The sequence below is a fragment of the Nelusetta ayraudi genome, unplaced genomic scaffold (assembly GCF_046127955.1).
Source record: "Nelusetta ayraudi isolate G7.1 ecotype Tasmania unplaced genomic scaffold, CSIRO-AGI_Nayr_v1 ptg000005l, whole genome shotgun sequence".
In the NCBI taxonomy this organism is placed as follows: domain Eukaryota; kingdom Metazoa; phylum Chordata; class Actinopteri; order Tetraodontiformes; family Monacanthidae; genus Nelusetta; species Nelusetta ayraudi.
The window spans coordinates 2213126-2227134 of record NW_027466055.1 but is presented as its reverse complement, the minus strand read 5'-3'; the positions used below and the strand labels follow the sequence as shown (position 1 = coordinate 2227134).

The following is a 14009-nucleotide window of genomic DNA, read 5'->3' as shown; positions in this document are numbered from 1 at the left end:
CCCCACCACTCCACACCACACACGTGTGTGTGCAAAGATTTAAGTGCGAGGACATGTTTGCGTATGCGTGCAAAGTCGGCGTGCCCATTGAATGTGCGAGATGGTTCCTGAGGTCTTCGGGGCGTCACAAAGACGACCCATTTGCACCCCATTAGAGAAGCAGGTTAGCAGATGTGTGAGAATCTCTCCCACGCGCACGCCTCACCCGCTCACACACACACACCCCCACACACACACACACACATGCATATGCGCACACTCACACTCCCTGACTACCCCCATTATGAGCTGAAAAAGTGGGATCTGCATATCAATACTTTGCACAGGAAACACTAGTTTGCACTGCTGATCTGCCTGATCCTGGTTTGGCACCTCTTGTGTTTCTTTGTCAACACTTGTCCCTCACTTGCGCCCCCCCCACCCCCCCGCCCACCCCCTCCAGCCCCCTTTATATTTTCCTACACCTTCTGATCTGCTGCTCTTCGATATCCAGCTTAGTTTGACAGACGCTTTCTCTCCTCTTAGGCTTCTGTTTGCTCTAAATTATCTTGATGTATTCAGCCTCAGTTGGCAGAGTTTAGTCCGTTTCATTTGTTTCTTTTACTTTATTCTCTCACTCCTTAATCTTGCCACAGGAGGTATCCCTCATCCTGGGTTACTGGATTATGCTCCTATGTCTTGCGGGTACTGAATCAGCACTGGGTTTTTCTATTGCGATGGGAGAAGGGAAAGACTATGAGATCAATGTGTCGAAGGTTTGCACAGATGTAAGTCGTGAGTGTCAGGAAGGGTGAATGCATGTATGGATCTGTGGGTGTCTGGTGATTGGTGAGTGTATTGATTGGTCTCCTCTTCCAATGAACCGGCAGTTTTGTTCCAGGCGTAATGGTAATGTGACACTGTTTCAGTACATTTTAATAGGTTTTGGTCCATTATTACTGCCTTAAATTGCCTCGTAACATGCAGTGACGGAGCCTTTAAGAGAAATGTTCACAGTTTTCAGAAAATGTTGAGGTTTGGTGATTAGGTGAAGGTTTGATTTCGTTACATGACAAGAGCTCAGAAAATCTCTTCTTCCATTCATAAAAGTGAATGGACAAAATGCATAATTCTATTGAGACATGTGCGAGTGGCAGTAGCATAAGTTGAGCAGATGCACCAATGACAAAGCTCTCAGCGTGTGGGAGTAGGCCTGGCTTGATGGTACGGATGGGCAGATGAACGTGTGGTGACAGGAGACGGAAGGATGGATGGAAGGACGGTGGGGGAGGTGGGCGATCTGCATATGACTGGGTGTTTTAGGTAGAGGACCGGAGGCCTGCGCCAGCTTGATCCACTCCCTTGAGACCCTGCCGTGTGTCAGCCGACCCCACGGGTTTTACGGGGCGTGCTTATGACCGCAGAGAGCGGGCTTGGCCGGAGGTTGGTCTAACTGGAGTGTGCGCAACCTGCCGCTCTCTAATTTACTGCCTGAAATGCCACTACACACGGCCATTTGTCCCAGAATGAAGGCTGCAGGCTTTGAGAGACCTATGAGGGCGAGATGTTGGATGGGTTTCTCCCACATCATCCTTTATAGTATAATAGCTCCACTGAGAACGCCAAGCAGCAACAGCTAGGATTTCCTAAAAAAGAAATAAAAAATGCTGCTGACCTGAATTTGGACATGTCCGTGAGGGTGCAGTTGATTTAGCCTCACTGTTCCTATTAACATGCTGTGAGTTGTCCTGTTTGCACTGATTGGATGGCACTGACACAAGAGACAGCGTACGAGTGTTGCGAAAAGGCTGTATTCGCTGCAGCTTGGCATTGAATGTTCTATCAGATGGCTGGCTCTCAGGGTGGGGGCAGTCTGGACTAAACCTCCACGGTGACCCCTGATTGATTAAGAGGCCATTTCTGTCACTTTGCTGGCCCAGAGCACCATTTGTCACCTGACTGTGCAGTCCTGTTGAGAAGCGACACGTCCTTTACTCTAGGCCTCGGTCCAGACCTTTTCTCCAAATCCCCAACTCAGCCGTATCTGCTGGGGCCACCCATGTCAAAAAAAGCTGTTCATTCACTCTAGGGCTCAGCCTTCAGGATGCAACACCAAATGTTCACAATGAAACAGGCACTATCCAACGAAATAGAAATCTTTTTGCAAGCACTATCTTATGTGTAATAAGAATTTTTCTGAAAAGAATTAAGATACATGATCATTATTTCTTTTAACTCCATAAACAGAAAAAACATGAATAATGATATCAAGTAATTTGAAGTGTTAGTTAGTTTTTTTTTTTTTTTTGGTCTTGTCTTAAATTACAGGTTTGTTGGCACCACAGCTGGACCCATGAGAGGCGGTTAGCTCCAACCTTAACCACCCCTGTTTGTGTAATTACATAACAAATCTGTTTCCATATTCAAAGGCTTCTCAGCACTATAATGTGCTTCGTGTTTGCCACAGAAGCCTGGAGCGTACACACACACACACATATATATACTGTATGTGTGTGATATATATAAAGTCAAACCCTTTGGAGCAAAAACACTCCCTATGAATAAAGACAGAATTTCTGTTTGCCAAGTGAAAAGGCAATGACAAATGTTCTTAACATAGTTGTCTATTAAAATGTCTCTTTGACTTCTCACAAAGAACAGTTTGTAACTGATCAAATTTTGACGTCTAAGATCAGCTGCTTTTGTTTCACTAAACTTTATCTCAGGTCAAAGAAAGGTGACCAGTTTCACAGCAAACCGGCTGGAGGTAGGACTGAAACATAAGTTTGCCATTTGCAGTGAAATGACCTGTGCTGTTTGCACATATTGCTCCTTCAGCCTTTTTATGATGTTATTTTGTAGACGAGGAAGGCAAATGTGTTTTGCCAGAACTTGTTGTCTTCTCTCAATGCAAGGAAATTACGGTATCTAGTTCTTTGATGAAACCCTGATGACTGCCACATTTATTCAAGGAAACGCGGGGGGAAAGTATGAAGTACATTCTGATATAATGTAATTGTGTTTATTAGAGTTTTCTTGGAGAAAATGAGAAGGCTAATCATATTCATAGCTAGAGCTGTGGGTAATTTGCAGCCCGGGATAAGCTGCCGTATCAATGTGAACTGCTGATGATTGAGTGACATCACATGACATTTTCGACTCATTATTTATTGATCCCATTTCAGCTCCCATCTAAATGTTTTAATCTGCTTGGCGGTGAGAGCTCTTGCGTAAGAGACGTCGCTGGATTTGAGTTTGTGGTGACACAGTCGCCCTCTGTCTTACGACTAAAATGAATGATGATGCGAATATAATGTGATGACGCCTCGACGCCAGTGTGGCCACGCTTCCGCCCATTAAGCCAGAACTCATGGCCCAAGCCTGAATCTGACATTCACTGGGTGTGGGAGGGAGTCCATTGTTGAGGGGCAAAAGTTTTATTACATCTGATAATGATAATAAATGCCTCCTCCCGCTCCCTGTGCCCTTCAATGCAACATTGATCCCGTAACATCTCTGTGAAATCCATCACCGGCGCTTCCTTAATGAATGCTGCAAACGTAGCTGTCAAGGGTTGCGGGTGATCCGGGACCTTGTCACGTTCCTCTGTAATGAAGGCAATGATCTAACGGAGACGCTGACATTTTCGGAAAGGAAGGATACAACTTTATTTTGGGTCAGAGTGGAATGAGGCAGGATTTAGCCGGCTGTGGTTGAAGTCGGAAGAAGAAAGGAAAAGACTCGTCGGGTTGCTGCATTCGCACGCTCTGAGGTGCACGTCTATTCTTGCGTGCACTCTCGCCACCGCATATACATACATAGCCTGACGTGGACACAGGCACACATGCAGACATGTGCCGTGTGTGCCACTGGCTGTGTGGTGAACAGCTGTCCGGAGGGCTTTATGCTGTGCGCGCTGGGAGGTAGGGTTGTTGTTGGGGGGTTTTCGACCCCACCACCGGACACAGCATTTGACACAGACAGAAGGCAGCTGTAAGTTGCCATTCGAGGCCTCCAAAGCCAACTGTATCCACCCACTCAGAACTGGCTGTCTCCAGCATGATGTCCTGCCTTTTGAGCTCACAGCAAAAGGACCCTTCCTCTGCTGTTACACCCCCAGACCAGGAAGGACCAACGGCTGTAAATCTGTCTGTGCTAAACTGTTGCTGTGGCCCCCTAAAAACAGGGCAAAGGGGACATTAAAACCACAAATGCCCACCTAAATATTTACCTACCCCTTTACCCAACCTGCACACTGGTCCCAAGCCCCAGCATCAAACCCCGTCTCACCTCCTTTCCAGGATGTCAGTCGCCACTTAAGTCCTTCTTGGAGCTTGGAGGCTATCTGGGGTTTAAGGGAAAAGCCCTTTATCCCTGGACTTTCTCTACACGCTGGGGTGAGCAAATGTCTCATGTCAGCTAAACACCATAAATGCTGCAAATGGCATCTTTTCTGCTTCTCAGTGGCGGCAAAAACACCTTTTTTTCAGAATGAAATTGCATCGGGTATAAATTGTTAAGGCTGCTTTGTAAGCTCTGAATCCGTCTCTTGCGTTGCGCCCTGCATTTATTTCATTCGAGCGAGATGAGGTTTTTATTTTTCTTTCGACCTGACAGGGTGTCCGTAAAAGTAACACCGGCGGTGATTTGATGATGCATGCTGATTAACCCTTAGGTGGATTGTGTGGGATAATCTGAGGGATTAAGTTCCTAGCTGCTGGGAATGCCACTGACTTCTAGATCCTGACCAGGTGTCCACACAGTCACCCTGCGATCAAGGTGTGTGTGTATGTGTGTCGGTGTTTCTACCTCAGGAAATGATGGGAATGGCCTGGCCTGCATGGCAATAACAAATGCTGGGTTTACGAGGAAGACCGGTATGCTGGAATTCTCTGGCTTGTCCCCATCAACTGATTCCATCCATGCTGATGGATTGAATTGCGAAGCAAATGTTATACACACCCACCCACCCACCCACACACACATCTCTGTATATGTCCTCTCATACCAAATTCACAGCTGACATTATGGACTTCCATGCTCACTCCAATCTAATAGACTGTTTTATCAGCTACACTATCGTAATTGTCCGAGTCTCTTCAGACTGCATAGGCTTCCCTAAATTTATAGACTGCTGGAGGGTTGACATGTAGAGTTGCTATTGCCAAGAGCTTTGTGTAAACCTCAGAGAGATTTACACTCGCTGTTGTTGTCCTGGTGCATACAGCTTGGATTCTCCTGTATGTCCAGTTGGCGGAACACTCCTTAATACCAGAGAGCCTAATTGCGATGAGTGAGAGACAGACCCAGTGTCATCTGTCTCTGTAATAAAGGTGGCATTAGGAGAGGCAGCAGGGAGGGCAACAGGGAGGAGAGCAGCTGGAGAAGGTAATCCCGTCTCTCCAGGTCAACCACCAGACAAGCTGCAGCAGGCCTCACTAACTCCAGCCTAATTAACACACACCAGCAGGGAAATCATTTCTTCCAAGACTCATATAGCTGCATCTTCACAGAAACTGCAGGGTTAATTTTTTTTCCACACTCCACATTTGGGGGTTTGACCAGCTCCAACATGCTTTGACTCCTGCGTCCTGGCTTCACTCCAGTATCCTTAGGGGATTGTGATAGGTGATAGACTGTAGAGAGGGTGAGATGGGATGCAATGCTGTTTTCTCTTAAATTTATGTTAATCTACATTAATCTACTGAATTAATTTACATGAGCCCTATTTTGTCTGGGTCGGACTGAAAAATGCTCTGCCTCACTGTCAATTTTTGATTGGATTTTACCCAAATCTTGCATAAGAACTTTAAACGTTTCTTGAGGAATTTCCAAGAAATACCTTTTACATCACTAAACTACTTGGCTCATGTTATCAAAGTTGGATTGCATGAACTGTTAAGAATTCATTCAACATCAAACTATTTTTTCCTAATGTAAAAATAAGCATGACAAAATCCCTTGAGATACTATTGTTCATGTAACTCACTTTCTACAAGTGCCTCTCAAAGTCTTTTGCTCAGTCTCAGAACTTTAGAACTTGCCGTTCGCAAAAATAAATAGGAGTCAAAAACCAAGGCTTCAGGAATAGCAACGTCTGATTTATTGCAATGGCAACACAACTGTGCAGCAGGTCAGTAGGTCAGCTGAGATTTTAATTAACAAACAGCAATACCCTTCAAAAAGTTTGAAGTATCGGTTGCTAGCTGCCACCGTGCTTACATATAGCTTCACATGGCTGCACCTATAGCACAAAGTGTTCAGAAATACGCAAGTGTGAGACTCTGGCTGTCACCAACCAGATGGAACGTGAAATGCACACCTCTACAAAACACTTGGAGACAGCCCGTGTGTGGGGTTGGCGGGACTGAGATGTGTAACCCTGGAGTCTGACCCCCCACCATCCCTCCCGCCCCCGCGCCCCCCATCACACACTCCTACACAACACCACTCGTCCATTTCTTATCCCCCCCTCCCACACATGCCCTTCTTAAAGTGTCTCTCCAGCTCCAGAATGGGGGTGACGGTGGTGGGAGGGGAGGTTGGGGGCGTCAGGGTATCAGGTGTCATTTTAAAAAAAGCGGTTGTCAGGATTGGCTGAAAATGGAGCATGACTTTATTCAGCTGAAATTGTAGCGTGGTGAAAACAGCGTGGCCTCTCTGTGGCCTGCCTGCAGTGAAGAGGCCATTTCTCCACATCCCTGAGAGTCCCTTTAATGGAACTCTATTAAGTGCGCTGTTTTTTATGGGATTGATTTCTGCTCTCTCTTGTTGAGGCAAATGAATATTTCTATAGGTTTGGCTGCTGCTTCCCAGTAGTTGGTGTCATTGGCTAAAAATAACATCTTATGTCTCCTTCAGGTAGATTAAGTTAGAGCGAGTAAACCTCAACAGTCTCTTTTAGCGCACGCGCGCACGCATGTACGCACACACACACATAGGCAGCTGGTGAGGATTAGGAGAGGGGAAGTGTAGTGAACACACAGGGTTTCAGAGTCAAAACAACGGAGCTGGACTTGACCTTTGACCTGCATGGCCATTTATCACTTGATAGCATCAGTTAGTTCCATCGCGAAAGGCCAGAGAGTGCACTGTCTGCGAAGTGTATGTCAGACACTCAGTGTAAAGTGAATGAAAAAATATCTATCTATCTATCTATCTATCTATCTATCTATCTATCTATCTACCTATCTACCTATATTTGACATGCTAACCCTATACCCTGTGTAGAGGATTTAGCTTGCAATAGTGGTGACTGTAAAGTATCAGGCTGTATGGTAATTAATGCCTCCCATTAGAGGAAAAGTCTTCCTCTGCACTTTTGCTGCTGGATGGAGTGCTGAAGTAGCTCAGTTTTGTGTTTCTGTCATACCTGGGGCTATAGACAAGTGGTATCCTGCATGTTAAAGTCTTTGCCTCCCCCTCCCCCCGAGCCATTCCTCTGTTGCAGCCCCACATTGCTCAAGTTAAATCAAGTCTTGCCTTGCTCTCGCAACATCTCCTCCTCCTCCTCCTCCTCCTCCTGGTCGTTATCGTCGCAGCGCTCATGTGATCATTTTGCAATCATTTCTTTCATTGTTTTTTTCCCTCACATTCCGCTTCTTGTTGGGTATATGTACTGGCAAGATGCAGTCATTTGCTCTGGCTGTTTGTGTTGTGGGTGCCTCAGTTCCCCCAAATACGGAGTTAACTGTCCATGCCTGTGTCAGTGGGCTGTTGTTGTGGGATGTTAATTTCATCTCCCATCAGGCTGGTGGCTGTGTCATAGATTAAGTAGAGTCATTTACCAAAGGTTACAGCTGCAGCCATGGATACCAGCAGATGATAACTCTCATCAATGAGCCTTATCCGAGGCAATCATGCTTTATATTCCGTTTGTCTCGCCCTTTTCCTCTCTCCTATTTCGACGTCTTTCTCTTTTCTACATCCTTGTCTTTTACTTTCTTGCCCTTTCTTTCAGCTGTCTTCGTAACCACCGCGGACATTCCTTAATAGAGAGGGGCTAAGCAGCGTGTAGCTGTCACAAGGTCATTATGCAGCCTTTAATTTTCTCTGGATCATGGTGTCCACACATAACCCCATAGCCGCCACCATAGAGATATGGAAATGAGACCCCAGCTCTCAGCAGGAGCTCTCAAAACAACTGCGTGAAGTTCATCGGGAGAGATGCTGCTGGGCTAGCGGCCAGTGCTACAGGCCTTCTCATTTCTCTAAGAGGTAAATGCTGCTGACTTTGCCGCTTTTTCACAAGAGCAGCCTTGCTCTTGTTACAAACAGCTGAATAGAAGCCTTTTTTGTTCTTGTTTGCCCTTGTGTGCAGAGCAGAATGGCAGAGACAAACAGGTTTTGTGTGACGGCGCGGTCAGGTTGGGTTTAGACGTGATGGAATATTGGCTAGTACGCACACTGTGCACGCAGCACAGCACCATGTGTAGGACCTGGTGTAAAATGTCACACTGAACTGCTATGTCACATGCACTGTTCAACCTCAGCCCAGTCTGCGAGATGCTTTGCAGATCCTCAACCTAAAATTCTAGGCAATTCTACATTATTGCAGTAAACAAGATCAGTGCGCTCTGTATTAGCCATTTACTTTTTAATATGGCTCTAAATAACTGTGTGTATATATGTGTATATATGCATATCTGTATATGAATGTATATAAGAGGAATATATATGCTTTTATAGTGTGTGTGTGTGTGTGTGTGTGTGTGTGTGTGTGTGTGTGTGTGTGTGTGTGTGTGTGTGTGTGTGTGTGTGTGTGTGTGTGTGTGTACTCTCACATATTAAGGTAATGTATTGTGTGTGAGATAGGATGAACATTTAAAATGTCAAAATTATATAATGATAGTAATATTAATAATAACAATACACATAATAAGACATAATAATACATAATAAGGAACCTTCAATATATACATAACATGTAACGCATGCAAGATGTAATTAAATGTGTGGCTCTGACTCTTTACATGGCATCAACACTGCTCCAAGCTGCTGGTGCAAGTCCTTCCTCAGGCGTGTCTCCCTGCTTGGGAACTGTGTTAAAGTCAATGCATCACACATTGCTCAGCCAAAATAAACATGTAGTCACTAGTAATTCCATAATGATCAGTTAGGGTTTTTTCTTCTTCTGTTTTTCTGCCTTTGTTTCTGGTTTCACGTGACGGGCCGAGCCTGTGCGGACACGCAGGGCCGTGACTGACGTGCTACCGATCCCTCGACTTGGGAAAGACGTGTGGGTGAAAAGTGAACTCACTAATGAGCACTCTGAGTGTGTCTACCTAAAAGTTCTTCTTTATGGCAGGCTTGTGATTCAGCCTCTTGCCCAAGGGGGTCTGGGATGTGGTTTCAAGCCTTTAAACAGAGGGAATGATTAGACTGGAGAGTCAGACACACTTGTGTGACGCTGGCGTGACTGGCCTCTGTGAGTACAGGGTGAAAGCTCAGCGGTGGCTGGAGTTCCCCCCTCTTTAAACGTGCACTTTTTTCACATGACTGTTTTTAGCAGCAGCTGTCTGCAGGCTCTTCCTTGGGACACGAGAGTCTTTGATAGAAAGCAAGCCGCCCGACATCCAAACACCGCAGGTCCAAGAAAAGAAAGAAGGGAAAACACAACAGCTCCGAGCCTTCGCTGCCCTTCTGCTTTGGCACGGACACGTTTTGTTATGTTGAGTGGATGCTGCTGCCCGAGCATGCCAGCGCTTTGGCTCGGAACTGACTGACACACCTGCCTGTGTCAGCTGAGTCAGGGCACGCATGGCTGCAGACATGTGGGTGCATACAGCTGTACGCATAAAAGCCTGCGTTGATTTTTTTTCTCCTTCTACGCCCTTGCTGCCCCTCCTCGCTCGCTCCCTCTCTCTTGTTGTTTAGCCTTCTACCCTTCCTCTCAGGTTGTAATAGGCTTCCTGAAGCGTTTGTGGGAGGGGACTGGTTCTCATGCCATCTCGGTTTTGTGTCCTCACAGCCCCGCCGTGGTCTGCACAACTTTCTGGTCAGAGGCAGCCGAGGGAGCGCAGCGCAGCGCTAATTGTGTAGGTCACCAGGGTTACGCCGCCTCTCGCAGCCTCTCCGCCTCTCCGCCTCTGCCTCCTTGACGTTGATGTGGTTTTCTCTCCGCTCTGCGCTCAGTTAGTGTACACCGCTGCGTGACATCGCAGTTTACATTGCCATGACAAATAATAAACTGCGCTCTGATGTTTAAATCTGCCCTGCACGTTAAAAATGCGCCTGAGCTTTTGAAGTTTACTTTGTTGTTTGATCAATCGTGTGCAGAGAACCCCCTTTAAAAAAAAAGAAACCCTCCCACGCTTTGTTTTCCGACGCATCCTCTGCACGTGGAAAATTATTTAGAGCTTGTTTTGTTTCCTGTCTTTATTCTCTGTGTGTGTGATGTAGGAAATGTAGGAGATGTCTGTCTTTTCAGACGGGTTCCGCTGCCTTTTGTGTGTCTTGTCTGAAACAGCATGTCAGCCAGGCGGGGCAGCTCTGGGAGGATGTGTGTGTGTGTGTGTGTGTGTGTGTGTGTGTGTGTGTGTGTGTGTGTGTGTGTGAGCGCGCGCGCGCTGAATGAAATGTAAAAAGCAGTACGCCTGCCTGCACACACACACAACAGCCTTTGGCCTAATGGGAGCTGACACTCTGACAGGCTCTCTGAGCTCTTTATCTGGGCCTCTCGCCTTCAGAATTTGTGTGCGTGCGTGCGTGTGTGCATGTGTGTTTGTGTTTTGCTTGTGAGTGTGCACGCATGTGCATGTGTGACTGTGACCCCTGTGGCAGTAGTCGCCAGGCCCCAAGAGAGTTCTTTAACCCCCCGAACAGAGTCAGACTCATTTGCATTGAAATGGGAGAGTGGCAGCCCCTCTTTATGGACTGTTTGCTTTTGCCTTAATGAAAAGCCCAAACTCCACCCCTTCCCTCTCTCTCTCTCTCTCCCCCCCTCTCTCTCACACACACAAGGGCATGCATACACACATGTACTGTATATATACACACATCCAGACTCACACAGATGCATGGGAATTTTCTCTGCTGAAGGTCACACAGTGATTTTTCCAAAGTGCTTGATTATTGCGCTCTGGGTTGTGTGAGTGCAGTCGTGTGAATGGTTGCATGACTTATTAGAGGTCAGAGAGGGCTGCTCGATTAGGGCTCTGTGATTGAGGCCATGTGGTCGCTAGTTGAGTAAGAACACCCCCCTAACCTCCCGCCCCCACTCAAAATGACTGCATGCAGGACCTGATCTGGATTCCCACCAGTTCACATCACCTGGCTGGTCTCACACTCCAGATAAAAGCAGCCCCAGGCGCGAGATGCTGCGCCAGAGCTCCTTCCCCAAAGAACTCCCCCCATCCTCTGGAGGAAAAAGCTCTGCAGCTGACCCCAGACCAGGGCTCTTGCTGGCTCAAGGCAAAGCGAGGCTTTCCTAAGTTGTGGTGGCTGCGAGAGCGAGCGCAGATCTAATTATAGCACAGGGGAAGTGAGTGGGAAGGAACCGCTGATGGCCCATACAATTTCAGGAAAGCACTGAAGGGAGCATCTCCCTTCCTCTGTCTCCTCAAGTCTCACCGCTGCTCTCTTTGTAGGCTTAATGTGCTGCCTTCCCACCTCCCTTCTTATCTTTCCAAAAGGGCTCTCTATAAAAAATGAGAGCAGTGAGTGTGCTGTTTGAAGTTAAGCCGGGTAAAGGGCAAACAGAGTCTCGGTCTTTCACCTGTTTTGCGCCCTGTAATTTCCTCCTGATAGAGGCTCTCTTATTCAAGTCAGCAGACTCTGTCTGCAGCCCACAACTTTAAAGCGGGTGTTAAAAATCAGAGGAAAACAAACTTCTATCTGGCTTTCCAAGTGTTGCTTGAGCAACTATATGTATTAATCAGTGCATGACATAGAAATACAATTGTACAAACCTGCCAACAAAACCAAGGTATGAATCTGAATGAATTTCTTTGCAATGATGAATATTCTCAAAAGTATCATGAATTAGGCAACCTGTACTAAACTCACCCTATTTGGTGTAGTTTTTTTTAATGTCATTATACGCCTTATTTTAGATTTTTATATTGATTAATTTACAAGTGCCTGGCTGCTGAGTGTGTAACTTTAGATCCACATGTTCACAACAATCTTTAAAAGCTGGTTCAAATTTCATTCAAAATCTCAAGTAAAAGAAAATCATTAAGGAGGCTCTAATGTCCATTTTATAAGTCTAATTTTGTGTAAAAATGGCCATTAATTGTTGGATGGGGCTACAGTTTAGTCGCCAAGTGTAGTTGACTTTGCAGTGGGTGTGTTAGGGCACACGCTGCACACGCACTCCAATCATTGCTCACCTGCCCACACATCAAATATTTTTCCCATCCAAAGAATCTTCCGATTTTGAAAACAAGCTTGAAACTAAAGATGGTGCTGATCTTGAAACCAATCACCAGTCTTCCGAACGGGCATTTGCAAACCACAGTTACAGCATAGAGTCGCGGATGGCTTTGCTGCTATGGAAGACGTCTAATTGGCCCAAATTGAATACGACAGACGGAACGTTCATGGAACTACCTTGTTGGTTATTTTGGAAGAGGCCACTGCCTTCCGAACATTGTCTCCGCTATATGTTATATAATGTATATAATATAGAGTCCCCTGGATTTGTGAAACATTCCACCTGGTGTTTTGTTGCCCTGCCTGACTGTGGAATGTCCCGGCACGGTTTGCACGACTTTTAAACATTGTTTTAAGGGGAGAACAGTTAATTTTAGGTACATATATGCATGTTTTAGCTGTTCGCCACTTCCCTTTCCTGTCAAGATGAGTCATTGCGTGTGTATATGTGCATATGTGTGTGTGCGCGCTAGTGTGCGGTGAGCTCAGTCACTGCGCTAGGAGTGAGCCACTCGTTGCCTCCCTATGATGAGATCCAGATGGAAACCTTCGGTGGACTGCCCACTCTGCTAACCATTATTGCTCCCCAAGTCTTTTATTTTTTTTTTATTTCTGTCCACGTCTCTTTAAAATACTTTCACGCAGCAATGGACGCACTCAGACTACAGCCCGTTCGCAGTCCTTGCACTTATATCACTTAGGCGAGCGAGGTAGCTTTTTTACATGCCATTTAACATTGCCATGCCTTGTCTTATCATTCAGTCATATCTGCACTACCTGCAGTTTGTCAGATACTACCCCCCGCAGAGCCGCTCACATCAAGAGAAGACAGAATACTTTTTTTGTCAGTCTTACCCCTCCACGTTTCATTCGCACCACACAAACCAGATCAAAGGATCCACTGAAGTCCAGGCTTTTCTATTAAAGGGAACTTATGGCAGAATTTTAGCATCGTTGCATGCATGGATGTGGGCACACATGCACGCACGCACACACTGACGCACACACACTGTACATTCACTCGGATTCAAAAAGAGCCTTCTGAACTGTGACAAACAGACTCGCAGGGGTCCAAGAAAGGAGTCTTTTAAGCGTTGCCAAGTCCACTCATCTCATCCATCAGCTCCTCCTGGGTATCCCACGGAACACTGAGACTCTGAATGATGGTTATTTGAATTTTTAATCGGGGCGCCTCAGAAATAGCCCCAAATGAGAGCTGTGGAATGATCAGGGCCATTACCTGGCTGTCAGCTGGGCCTCTGATGTTGCCTTCAATGGGCTTATTTAGTTTTTCCTGCCGACGTTCTATAGTTTTATAAAAGATACCAGTCAGTCTTGACTCAGAACTGACACAAAACTCACGTTTCTAAAGTACAAGCCATTCATCCACCGGCAGCTTTTAAGCCTGGGTGCATTGCGGCTCGTTGCACACCTTCCACCTGACGACATGCAGGCAGAATGCTTGAGCGCATAATCCAAAGCCCCTTTAACACAGCCTGGTCATTGCACTCCTCGCAGTGATTTTAATTGTTGAAAGGATGCATAAGACAGTCAAAGCTCTTCTACATCCAAACACAGCGGCTGGGCAAGTGAGAAAGAAACAAATGTCCGTGATAGAGGCACATTTTTTGACACCTGTACTGTTACAACTAGAT

General features: G+C 46.2%; 1 protein-coding gene and 1 long non-coding RNA gene across 2 annotated transcripts in view; one reads left to right on the top strand and one right to left on the bottom strand.

Annotated features, from left to right (window-relative positions):
* The window catches only part of sema6d (semaphorin 6D), a 123311-nt gene that overhangs the window by 21476 nt on the left and 87826 nt on the right, over positions 1–14009 (bottom strand). The window lies entirely within an intron of this gene.
* LOC142903400 (uncharacterized) overlaps positions 1–14009 on the top strand; it is a 105926-nt gene that overhangs the window by 44734 nt on the left and 47183 nt on the right. The window lies entirely within an intron of this gene.